This window comes from Lissotriton vulgaris, chromosome 2_1, assembly GCF_964263255.1.
Source record: "Lissotriton vulgaris chromosome 2_1, aLisVul1.2, whole genome shotgun sequence".
NCBI classification, from domain to species: domain Eukaryota; kingdom Metazoa; phylum Chordata; class Amphibia; order Caudata; family Salamandridae; genus Lissotriton; species Lissotriton vulgaris.
This window is the reverse complement of record NC_141687.1, coordinates 1,077,917,306-1,077,930,270: the sequence shown is the minus strand read 5'-3', so window position 1 is coordinate 1,077,930,270 and position 12,965 is coordinate 1,077,917,306.

Below are 12,965 nucleotides of genomic sequence, written 5' to 3'. Positions count from 1 at the left end.
GCCCGCCTCCCTGCATCACTGGTGCGGTTGACTGTTCCCGGCTGGCTCTCACTGAACCCCGCTGGCAACCGGATCGGGGCTGGAGTGTACAGTGGCCCCGCCGTGCTGACAAGATGGCGGCCAGCGCCCTGTATCTCAGACCCGTCGTCGACGGGGACACTGACCTGTCGCACGGCACGTTTGCTGAATACTGTAGGGGTGATCCTACAGTTGGCGACGTCCTCGCTGCCTTGAGTTCCTGGCGTGAGTCCATGGTGTTGCACGCCGCTAGGCTAGACGAGGGCTTCCTCGACGGGCCCGCTGAGCCGCCTCCCACGTGTGCGGACCAACCGCTACTCTGTGCTGCGCAGACCCTCCCGGAGGTTGATGTGATTACGGCCGTCGCTTGCCTGGAGGTCTGGCTGCCCGCTGCTCTGCTCCGCCGAGAGCGCCTCCGAGGATTGGAAATGACAGAGGGACTCAGGCCGGGGTCTGTCCGGGCCTGCCTTGCCATGTCTCCCGGCGATTGTTCGCCTTGTCCTGATGAGCCGAAATTTGCTGTCTGTCCTGGCGGAGCGAGTTCCCCTTCCTGGTCAGCGGGGAGCTGCTTGTGGTATCTGCTGTTGCTGTTGCTTTATCTTGCTGGCCCGATCCGTGGTCATCATGACTGGTGCCGTGTGTTGTGGCATGGAGTTCTTGCGTTTCTCTCCTGGCCCGTCCGCTGCTGGTTTAACGTACACTCCGTGTCTATGGCCCCGGACAGACAGGGACAGAGTTGAGATACTTTGCATCGGCGGACTACTACTTCGTGCCCGGATTAATGGCGTACTTTCGATTATACCAATTTGATCGCTTCCTCATCAAGTCTTTGTGTTTGACTTTGTGGTGACTTCCTCTTCTCGAGGGTTTAAATTGTGTACCGGTGGGTGGTGGAGCAGATCGTTTTGCTCGTATGTCTCCTCTCCCATTAGTTCCTAGTTCTTTTATCCCTTCCCTTTTCTTCTTTTTCTTTTCCTTTTTCTCTTTTCTGAGTCTATATTTCGGGACTCGGTTTTGGGCGACAGGCACACTGCTAGGGGGGGGGTAGGCCGTAGCCTCTGCATGCGTGCTGGGTGGGGGGTTTGGGGGGGGGGGTTTGTTTTGTCTTGGTTCTATGGGCCTTAATTTTTCTCCTTTCTCTCCTTACTCTTCTTGCTCTTTTCTGTTTCCTTTGGGTCAGTTTGATGGTTTGGTGTAGCGCTGCTTATTGTTTCGATTGTTGGTCTCTCCATTACCGTCAGTCAGGATGTTCCACGTTCATGGGGCGGGTACTGACCAGTATGTACTGTACTGTTTGTTCTTCTCCTCAAGTTCTTTTGATGATTCCCTAATTATTGCCTGAATTGCTGCTGACTCGCTGGGATCATTGCCCGCCATGTGTTCTTGATTAAGTGACTGCGTCTGATCCTTCTTATCTATAACTTTAAAATTAACCTCACCTATCCTGTACTCAGTGGTCCCACCCTTTCTCCAGTATGTGATGTAGCTGATATTTGCTGTTCTTTGTCTTTGGGACTGCTGGGCTGTTTTGATTTTGCCCTATGTGCTACTACTTGATTTCGCGGCCGGCCTGCATGGTTGTGGGCCCGTACCTGTAAGCTTTTGTTGCATAATAAAGGTTTCAAAAAAAAAAAAAAGTAATTGCCTCCCTCGGCACCCCCTTCCTCCCCCCTCCCTTCTCCCGGCCCCACCCTTTGAGCACCCTGTTAATGATAACATCTTGTGCTGGATCAAACCCCATGAACAAACTGCCATAAAAAAGTTATCCCCGCCAGCTTCCCTGATATCGTTGTCGCAGACAAACCCTTATCCATGCAATGTAAAACAAACTGTAACACTACCTGTTCCATCACCGGACGAGATCCATTGAACGCATCCCCTCTTCACCCCATAAAGGATCCAAACTCTGCCCAGGCCAGCCTGTAGCTGCGTCTCGTGATATCGGCTATAGACTTCTCCACCAGGCCTATCATCCTCACTCCCCCCAGGCCCAGATGCCGTCTGACAGCTTGGTCTTGCACTGTCTGCTCCAGGTGCCAGTCGTCGGAACCGTTGCCGCTGCGAATGAGACAAGGCATCAGCAATGTCATTATTCACCCAAGGGACGTGCTTTGCCTGAAACAGCACATTCAATCGCAAACATTTCAGCATGATGCTACGTAAAAGCTGTAGAACCCTCAGATCCCTCGCTTTTTGTCGGTTGACCAGATCGACTACAATCATGTTATCCATATGAAACAGCACCGACCGATTCTGAAATTCAAAACCCCACACTTCCAGGACCACCAGCAAAGGAAAAAAGTCCAGGAAAGCAATACTTCTGCCCTGCTTCACCCAATGGGCCAGCCTTTCCTCTGCGCACCACCTGCCGTCCCAAAACATCCCAAACCAGGCAGCCCCAGCTGCATCTGAAAAAATCTTCACCTGCCAAATCGTCTTTTCCTCCACAAATTCCAGAGACACCCCATTGAAATCAGTCAAGAAAGTCAGCCAAGTTCTCAAATCCGCCCGAACCCCCATCGAAATTCGGACCTAGTGATGCGGTAAGACTGCCCCCGACATAGACATGCCGAGCCGCCTGCAGAACGTCTGACCTGCCCGCACCACCCTGCACGCAAAATTCAGGAAACCCAAAGGTTGCTGCACCGCCCTCAACTCAATCCTCTTCTCTCCGTTAGCCTGCAACAAGCATGCCTGTATCTCCATCACTTTCACAACCGGCAGCCGGGCCATCCACTGAACTGAGTCTAGCTCTATTACCAAAAATGTCAATTGGCAACTGGGCCCAGCTGTTTTCTCTGGCGCTAATGGGACCCCGAAGCAGTGTGCCATCTCCTGAAACTGCGCCAACGTCCGTCCACAGTCCCCTGATCCTGTCCTCCCCAGGAATAGAAAATCATCCAGGTAGTGTGAGACCTCCCGGTACCCACTGATCTGTGTAAAGGCCCGTTGCAAAAAGGGGCTAAACATCTCGAACAGCGCGCAGGAAATTGCACATCCCATGGGTCACACTTTGCCAATTCCGCTCCCTGCCCGCACATCCGAACAAGGTGGATCGCATCATCCACTGAGGCATACAGCACCCTCGTATTTGCTTCAGCAATGAAATCATTGACTGACATCCCTTCCGGCCATGAGAGGTGATGGATCATCCTGATTTCCCCGGCTCCTTCTTAGGGACCACCCCCAGTGGTGAAATGATCAAGTCATCTACAGGCCAGGCGACAAATGGGCCTCCTATCCTGCCTGCTTCTACCTCCTTCCTCAATTTATCTGCCACCACCTCTGGCAGTTCCTTGGCCAATTTCAAATTGTCCGCCCATCTCCTTGCTCTAGGGCCCTGATACCCCACCCGAAAGTCGTCCAGAAACCCCCCACTGAAGTTTCAATGCCGCCTCCCTGTCAGGGTAACTGGAGATCCATGGACCTATTGCCTCAACCTTAATTGGTGTAGGCGCCCTGTTGCCCAGTCTGTCCCCTCCCCTTTGTAGCCCACCATGCTCAGAGGGCGAGGCCAAGGTAAAGCACTATGTGAGTGCGTGTCAGCCCCCACATTTGGAGAATTCATGTTTACAGCACCCTCGAATCTGCTTCAGCAATGAAATCATTGACTGAAGTCCCTTCTGGCCATGAAAGGTGATGGATCATCCTGAACTCCCCCGGCTCCTTCTTAGAGACCACCCCCAGTGGTGAAATGATCAAGTCATTTACAGGCCAGTCGACAAATGGGCCAGCTATCCTGCTTGCTTTTACCTCCTTCCTAAATTTTTCTGCCACCACCTCTGGCAGTTCCTTGGCCGATTTCAAATTGTCTGCCCATCTCCTTGCTCTAGGGCCCTGATACCCCACCCGAAAGCCCTCCAGAAAACCCCCACTGAAGTTTCAATGCCGCCTCCCTGTTGGGGTAACTGGAGAGCCAAGGACCCATTGCCTCAACCTTAACTGGTGTAGGAGCCCTGTTGCCCAGCCTGTCCCCTCCCCTTCATAGCCCACCATGCTCAGAGGGCGAGGCCAAGGTAAAGCACAATGTGAGCGCGCGTCGGCCCTCGCATTTGGAGCATTCATGTTTAAACTTATAGGGGTATCACGAACAATAGCCCCTATTGTAGCTCCAACAGGCTCCTGTAGTTTCCCCCCTGGTTTGGATGGTGCCCCCACCCCCCTGAACTTGGATTACTTCCTCCTGCCCCGCCGTGCACGGGACATGGCGGAATGAACCGGTACATGACCGGCAAACCATTGGCTGTGAGTGTAGACACGGAGGATTGGTGGACGACATCCACTGCCTCCACAATTCCTGGTCAACTTCCCCCAAGGCTTGTCTGGGTTCACACTAATCCTCGACCTAAACTCCTCATCGTAGCTCAACCAAGCAAATCCCTCAAAATGCATCTGGGTTTTCCTAATGGTATACATAAACTTCAACAGTGCAGTAGCCCTGTTCAGATGCTTCTCGCAATAGATACTGGCATAAATGAGAAAGGCCGACGTCCAATTCTCCATGTTCACGGGGACTCCTCGTGAGTTCCCATTCCTCCTCCTTCAAGCCCTTCTTCGCCTGTATCTCCCTGTGCAGGAGTTTAAACACGTCCACATATTTGTGTTTCCAGATTCTATTCTTCGTTTTATCCGACAGGTGCGACCCCACGGCATAGCCAAGCCCATGTAAGGCAATTTCTTGTAATGCTTGCTGTTTTCCTCAGCCCCGTCTGTCTTGTCAGTCTGTACGCCCGCCCCACCATCTGCTTGTTCCCCGCTGCTTTAGCCCCCTTCACTGCCGCTGCTGCACCCTGCGGTTGCGCTATAGCATCCCTCACTGACCCATCTCCCATGCCTACCAACCGGCAAGCCTTCTTGCTCCCTTCTTTGGGCCTGCCATCCCATGCCGCCCACCTTGCCCCCTCACCTGTCAAGGATGTCTGCGTCTCTCCCATCTATCCTCTGCTGGCGCCAGACTTCGGGTTGTCCGCCGTTGCTCTGCTTCTCGTCTTCTTTGCGGCCTGCAAAACACCAATTCTGCCGTTGCTCTTCTCCCCAGCCCCCACAGGTCCACATGTACCATCCATGTCATCCCGCACCTCCCCTTCTTCCAACTCATCGCTCTCTGCACCATAATCCAACTCCACCACAGGCTCCACCTCCACAGGCATTCACAGCACCTCACGTACCGCTATCTTCACACCTTTGCCTTTCTTCAAATGCACTCCACTTCCACCTGTCACACAAGCCGCCGTTGCCCGCTCCTGTGATGGATGGAAGGCCGTCGCCGACCACCCTGCTGCTTCAGGCCGGCAGCCCGGGGCCGTCCTGCACCCCGCTGGACCCCCCAGAACTCTGCCGACCTCTGCCGGCTCCCAGGTTGCTCCAACCTGGGTGGGCCCCAGCACCATCGGGCCTCAGTGCCGTCCTGGCCATCCCTGTTCCTGACCGGTGACGCCCGTCCTCCTCCACCCACACCCATGTGCCCTTGGACTCCCTCTCCCATTCCTCCTGCTCAGCCCACCTTTCTTCTTCAGACGTGGGCATAGGGGGCCCCTCCACACCATAATCCGATCCCTCCTCGCCCCTGGCATCGCACATTACTGCCCACCGCATCTCAGTTTCCTGAATGATGCGGCCTTGGTCCTTAATCCTCTCCTCAAGGGACATGGCCTCCCATCTAGGGAGAGCGGGGGAAGGACATCGCCCATCACCAGCCCCTGCCCCAGCTCCCCCTGTGCTACCAGCACGTGGGCCTGCCCCTGCGCCCCCCCCGCCCCTGCCTCTAGCGCAGCTGACTGCACTTTCCCAGGGCCCCCGCGCCTGGCTGTGCCCAGCCGTGGTCCTCTGGAGAGATCAATGGGAGCGTCCACCCATTGCCCCTCCTTGCTGCCTTGCCCCAAACCCACAGTGGCCTCTGAACCCTCTGGACCCGCACTGCCCCCCAGCCCCAGCACACCCGGTCTCACAAGGTCCCCCCACCCACCGGAATCACATTCCCGGTCCAGCATCCCACCGCCTCCCCGCCAGCAGTGACAGGTCCCTGCCTAGGTCCCTGTCTCGGCCCCTGGAGCTCACCAAGTCTGCCGTCCTCCCGCGGGGGCTCCTCCAGATTAAGCGCAATGCCGCCTAAGCATGGAGGCAGGCTCTTGCGCTGGCCGCCACGCTGAACCATCTCATTTTTGACCCCACATTGTCCCCTCTCAGACGTACCTTTTATAACCAGTGGTGGCTCATCCATACAAGCCACCACTGCCGCAGCCACACCTGCCGACGCTGCCCGCGGGGCCCTGGACCTCCCTACCCATGCTTGCTCCAGGACACCGGGCCAAAAAAGGTAATCTCGGCCGGCGCAGCCCAACACCCGCATGGCCTCCCGCACCGCCTCTGCAGACACCTTCGACATCGCGGCGGAAACCCTCCTCCGCGAACCAGCAACATGCCCACGTTCAGGCAAGCGGTACCACCAGCCTGAAATCGGTGTCCAACGCTGCCCAATAGCCCCGTGGCCTACAAAAACCCCACCCAACGCTCCTACAAAAACGTCCTAAACCCTCCCGATGGCGCTGGAATACAGGATGAGGAAGTTACCTTCCACCCCTGTTTTCTTATACCCCTCCCTAGCTCTACCCCCTAATCCCAGCCTAGTCCTTCATGCACGAACGTGCCCGGTGGAAGACTAGTCTGCGACTCTGCTTCCCCCGGGGCTCACCATTGCCCCCCACTTGTGGACACCCATGGTGGGAAGAGCATGAAAGCGAGCACTCACTCCGCCTTAGTGACTCACAACGTGAAGAAAAACTTTTTTATTGTTTTTATTTTGACAGAATAGGCTTGAAAACTTGGATTATCATTAGAGTGCTATTCACACTGTAACACCTACATTAATTTAAAAAAGCAATAAAAAAACCAGAGTGAAATATCACGTGACTGACAGAGTCCTAAGTTACTCTCCGTTCTGGTGTTTCACAGTCAACCAGCAGCATGGGAGAACCACTCTGTGTGCTTGGAAATTGTGTGTGCCCACCAGCTGACTCTTCACTCAAAAAGAGCAGCCTGCCACCAACATTAAGCAGATGATTTTCTGCATATAAAAAATGTCATTAGTGCAGCCACCTCTTCCTCAGAAAAGAAAATTACTCAGCTTAACAACAACATGACTACAACGGGTAGGAGCAGATTGGTAAGGCGGGAACTCAGGAAATGGGCAATGGGCCGGTATCTGAGTTGCAGCTGTGGGCCGCATTTCTGGGCAGCCTGGGGCCGATTTGGGTGGTGTCTGTGCTGTTAGATGGCACCAGCTGCCCAGTGGGGGCCTGAACGGCCTTACCGGAGGCAGGTGGGCCTCTATTACCTCCCTTTTACCGAGGGGCGGAGGTGTCATTCACAGTCTCTCGCTGGGCAGGTCCATTAATTTATGAGAGAGGGCAGGTGGCCTGCTCAGAAGTGGCCTCACTTATATTCAGGTGGGGTTCACCAGTGTGAAGTAATCAAAGTAATCAAAGAGCCCTGGCAGGATTTGTATTTTTTTAATCACAGTGAAGTTAAGAAAACATGCCTCTTTTAGAGACCCCCCTTCTTTTCATAATACTTAAAACTCTGAAGCAGCGTTTTGCAAAAAGGTGCAATCCACTAACATAGGCCACTTTGTTTTAGGTGGGTGACATGGCCTATTTAGCATCCCAATCCAACCCTGCCGACGGGCCACCTGCTGCCCTCTTCTTACCATGTCACCAAAAAGGGCAAACCAATAAAATGGACAAATAAGACAGAAAAATCCGAGGGAAGGGAATGAAAAAGAGATGATGAAATGGAAAATAACAGGGACAGGCAGCACACTAAAAACAGGGACACTTAAAGGCGAAGGCAAGAGTCAGCAGCCACATCTAGGAGAATAGAGTTTAGTATAATTCCCTACTCAAATTGACTGCACTGCTTATGTCGCATAAGGCACCGGTTTCGTCAGATTTTCTAAGCGATTTTCTATCTATCCAACTTCATGATGTTAGGTGTAATATTGACTTAATTCTCGAAGAGTTTCATTGCATTCTTTGAAAATAAATGCAACTTATACATTTCACATACTATTTGCCTGTTACCTTCAATGAAGAGATGTCTGTTGGGTCAAAAATATTATATTATTTCATAAACTGTCATGCGAGTTTCCAAATTAAAGATTTTAATTAGTGTGCCTCTATCTCATGTGGCTTTTTTTTTTTACTGAAGAGCATACCTCATGTGAACAAAAATCTTGCTACATAACGCTAGCAGGCTGGTTTAATCAGAAAATGCCTTTTGCAAGTCTTTTTCTGGATAAACCTGTCTGTGTCCTACAGTCGCAAATTATGCAAAATGATGTAATACGAATTTTCAAGAAATGTTGGGAATTTTCATATTGTGATATTCAGTAGCTTCATGAATTTCACCCAGGCCCAGTTCCCTCTCAACTGAATACATCATTCCATCCATGTGGATCATGGATGTAGAGTGTAAGGTCAAGCTGCAGAAACAGAAGACCTCTGAGGCGGAAGCCGGAGGTGGTGCGATTCGTGTTTTAAAATTGTCTATTTTGTGATTATTTCTCATTTGTTAAAACTTGTGCCCATTCAGAGATCCTCTCTGCTTTTTTAAAACTCCTGCAAGCACTTACAGCGGATCTAGCGCTGCTCCTTGCACCAGATTACACGGCCGCCATCGCTAGCGCGAGGCCACGCCCGCCCGTTAGGCCACGCCCACCCTCCCAGCCTATTAAAAGCGCTGATTGTAAGCACGCCCACAGAAACAGAAGACCTCTGAGGCGGAAGCCGGAGGTGGTGCGATTTGTGTTTTAAAATTGCCTATTTTGTGATTATTTCTCATTTGTTAAAACTTGTGCCCATTCAGAGATCCTCTCTGCTTTTTAAAACTCCTGCAAGCACTTACAGCGGATCTAGCGCTGTTCCTTGCACCAGATTACACGGCCGCCATCGCTAGCGCGAGGCCACGCCCACCCGTTAGGCCACGCCCACCCTCCCAGCCTATTAAAAGCGCTGATTGCAAGCGCGCCCACAGAAACAGAAGACCTCTGAGGCGGAAGCCGGAGGTGGTGCGATTCGTGTTTTAAAATTGTCTATTTTGTGATTATTTCTCATTTGTTTAAAGTTGTGCCCATTCAGAGATCCTCTCTGCTTTTTTAAAACTCCTGCAAGCACTTACAGCGGATCTAGCGCTGCTCCTTGCACCAGATTACACGGCCGCCATCGCTAGCGCGAGGCCACGCCCACCCGTTAGGCCACGCCCACCCTCCCAGCCTATTAAAAGCGCTGATTGTAAGCACGCCCACAGAAACAGAAGACCTCTGAGGCGGAAGCCGGAGGTGGTGCGATTCGTGTTTTAAAATTGCCTATTTTGTGATTATTTCTCATTTGTTAAAACTTGTGCCCATTCAGAGATCCTCTCTGCTTTTTAAAACTCCTGCAAGCACTTACAGCGGATCTAGCGCTGTTCCTTGCACCAGATTACACGGCCGCCATCGCTAGCGCGAGGCCACGCCCACCCGTTAGGCCACGCCCACCCTCCCAGCCTATTAAAAGCGCTGATTGCAAGCGCGCCCACAGAAACAGAAGACCTCTGAGGCGGAAGCCGGAGGTGGTGCGATTCGTGTTTTAAAATTGTCTATTTTGTGATTATTTCTCATTTGTTAAAACTTGTGCCCATTCAGAGATCCTCTCTGCTTTTTAAAACTCCTGCAAGCACTTACAGCGGATCTAGCGCTGCTCCTTGCACCAGATTACACGGCCGCCATCGCTAGCGCGAGGCCACGCCCACCCGTTAGGCCACGCACACCCTCCCAGTCTATTAAAAGCGCTGATTGTAAGCACGCCCACAGAAACAGAAGACCTCTGAGGCGGAAGCCGGAGGTGGTGCGATTCGTGTTTTAAAATTGCCTATTTTGTGATTATTTCTCATTTGTTAAAACTTGTGCCCATTCAGAGATCCTCTCTGCTTTTTAAAACTCCTGCAAGCACTTACAGCGGATCTAGCGCTGTTCCTTGCACCAGATTACACGGCCGCCATCGCTAGCGCGAGGCCACGCCCACCCGTTAGGCCACGCCCACCCTTCCTCTCCATAAATGTGCTTCCTACGCAAGCGCAGCAGACGAGCGCAGCGGGAGCGCCGTTTGCGCGCCGAAGGCGTGCCTAAGGCAAGCCCGTCTGCGCCCGTCCGCGGTCGTACGCGGTCCAGGGCCACAACCCCTGATCCACCAGATGGCCACATACGGTGGAGCAAGCAGGATCTACTGAACTTATGCCACAATATCGACGATTCCTGCAAGCATAGTCTATGCATGGAAAACGACATGGGTTGCGAACATTGTCACTTTTCATTTGACCATGGTAAGAATACAACTAATATGGGCTATACCTTACACTGCGGACTGCTTAATGTACGCTCATTGAGAAAACACAGGCTAGACCTATATGATCTACTTACTGAGAACCAATGGGATCTTGTGTTTCTTCGACATGGCTAGATAATGAGTCTACACCCTACGCCCTTGAGGCAATTCCAGGAGGCTATACAATACATAGACAGGATAGACCCACAGGTAGAGGAGGTGGAATCGCAATTATAGCCCGCGGAAACCTACGATGCCAGCTAGATAGCTCTCCCATCCTGGACAGTGAAGCAGGGAGTTTCACTGTCAAAGTGAACAATAACTACACGTTAAAGGGCATACTAATTTACAGACCCCCAGGCCCCATAGCCAGGTTCGAGGAGAGTCTGGTTGAAGGAATCATAGAAACCGCACTGTGCAATGACAAGTTTCTGGTACTCGGGGATCTCAATCTACATCTTGATAACCCCTCAGACAATGTCAGTAAGAATTTTGGTCAGGCACTGAAAGCCCTCCAACTTACCCAAATTGTTAGAGGCCCTACCCATCAACTGGGTCATTTGCTGGACCCCATATTTGTCAACTGGGGGGAAGCAGAAGCTATGACCCCAATTCCCATTCCCTGGTCGGACCACTATTTGGTCCCTTTTTCCATACGAATCCCTGGAAGCAGACCCCCACAGCCACCAGTCATGTACCACCTCAAACGGAAATGGGCTACATTCTCTCAGTCTAAATTCTGTGCAGAACTAACGAAAGGAGGAAGCCCAGGAGGGAAGGATGCTGACACAGCCAATGCTAACCTCTGCACACGCATTAATCAGGCACTAGACTGCACAGCCCCTTTGCTAAAAACCACATCTGGGGGACGCATAAACAAAACTGCCCCGTGGTTCAACGCTGAACTAAGAGTTCAGAAAACCGCACTGAAAAGAACCGAAAGAGAATGGCGCAAGACTTTCTCTGAAGAAACCAGAACTAATTATCTAACCGAGAGACAAACCTACCATGGACTAATCAGAAAGACGAAAACAGCATACTATACGACTAGGATCAGGGAGGCTGGTAACTCAACGAAAGAGCTGTTTTCACTCTACAAAACTCTTTCAAGCGGAAACTCAGCTATTGTCCCCGATGACTGCTCGCCAGAATTGTGTGACAAAATCGCATTTTTTTTCTCAGAAAAAATAACAAAAATCTACTCAGCATTCCCTACGCAGCCTAAAACCGGGGCAGACTTTGTTGAAAGCCCAAGGGAGTGGGGAGATAAACCAAGACTTACCAACTTTGTTACCCCTCCCACGGAAGATCTTCTAAAAATCTGTAGGTCGGTGAAGTCGGGCTCTCCCCGAGACCCAACCACACCCAAACGCCTGACGGACAGTCTAAGGGTACTAGAACCATACATCAGACATCTACTCGATGTATCTTTTAGCACCAGGACAGTACCTAGGGATTGGAAAAAGGCGGTTGTTCTGCCCCTCAGGAAGAAACCTACCATCAGTTTTGAGAAACTTGACAATCTCCGCCCTATTTCACTCCTGCCCTACCTGGCCAAGGTGGCTGAAAAAACGGTCAATATACAACTAATGGACTTCGTGGAAAAGGCTGCCCTATTGCACGACACCCAATTCGGATTCCGCCCCCGCCACTCTACAGAGTCCGCACTGCTTACTGCAGCTGAGACCCTACGTCAGGGGGTGGATGAGGGACATACCATGGCCCTCATCCTATTGGACCTGAGTGCAGCTTTCGACACTGTGGCGCACGACAACTTGCTACAGTGTCTGAACAACGGAGGAATATCCGAAGCTGCACTCCAATGGTTACAATCCTTCCTGAAAGGAAGAAGCTTCCAGGTTCGCCAGGGCGACCGCTACTCGAGAGACATAGGTTTGGGACAGGGCGTTCCCCAGGGTTCGTCCCTGAGCCCAACCTTGTTTAATCTCTATGTCTCTCCAGTGGCTTCAATTGCCGTGAGTCACGGATTGAGCATCGTGTCATATGCCGATGACACGCAGCTGGCTATCTCCCTATCGCGTGCACCCGGTCTTGCGATGGACAGTTTCAGGGATTGCATGAAAGAACTTGCAACCTGGATGTCCACCAACTGCCTTAAATTAAATGGCAACAAGACCGAGGTGCTCGTTGTGGGGAGGAACCCATCTGCTTGGTCATCGGCGTGGTGGCCTCCATGCCTGGGTGAAGCTCCCATACCCCGCCAGGGAGTAAAAAACCTTGGCGTATGGCTCGACGCTGACCTATCTTTTGGACCCCAAATAGACCGAGTTGCAGGTGTCTGTTTTAGCGTCCTAAAAACCATAAGGAAGGTCCTTGACCTCCTTCCTATGTCAGCACGGAAAACATTGGTACACGCTCTTGTGACATCACGCCTAGACTACGGCAACCTACTCTACCTGGGTACCACCTGCAAAGCTATGAATCGCCTTCAGGTAATACAGAACGCGGCAGCCCGTCTCATCCTAAAAATCCCCAAACGATCAGACACCAAAGCCGCTCTCAAAACCCTCCTCTGGTTGCCAGTAAAAAGCAGAGTGGAATTCAAAGCCCTCTGTACATGCCACCGCA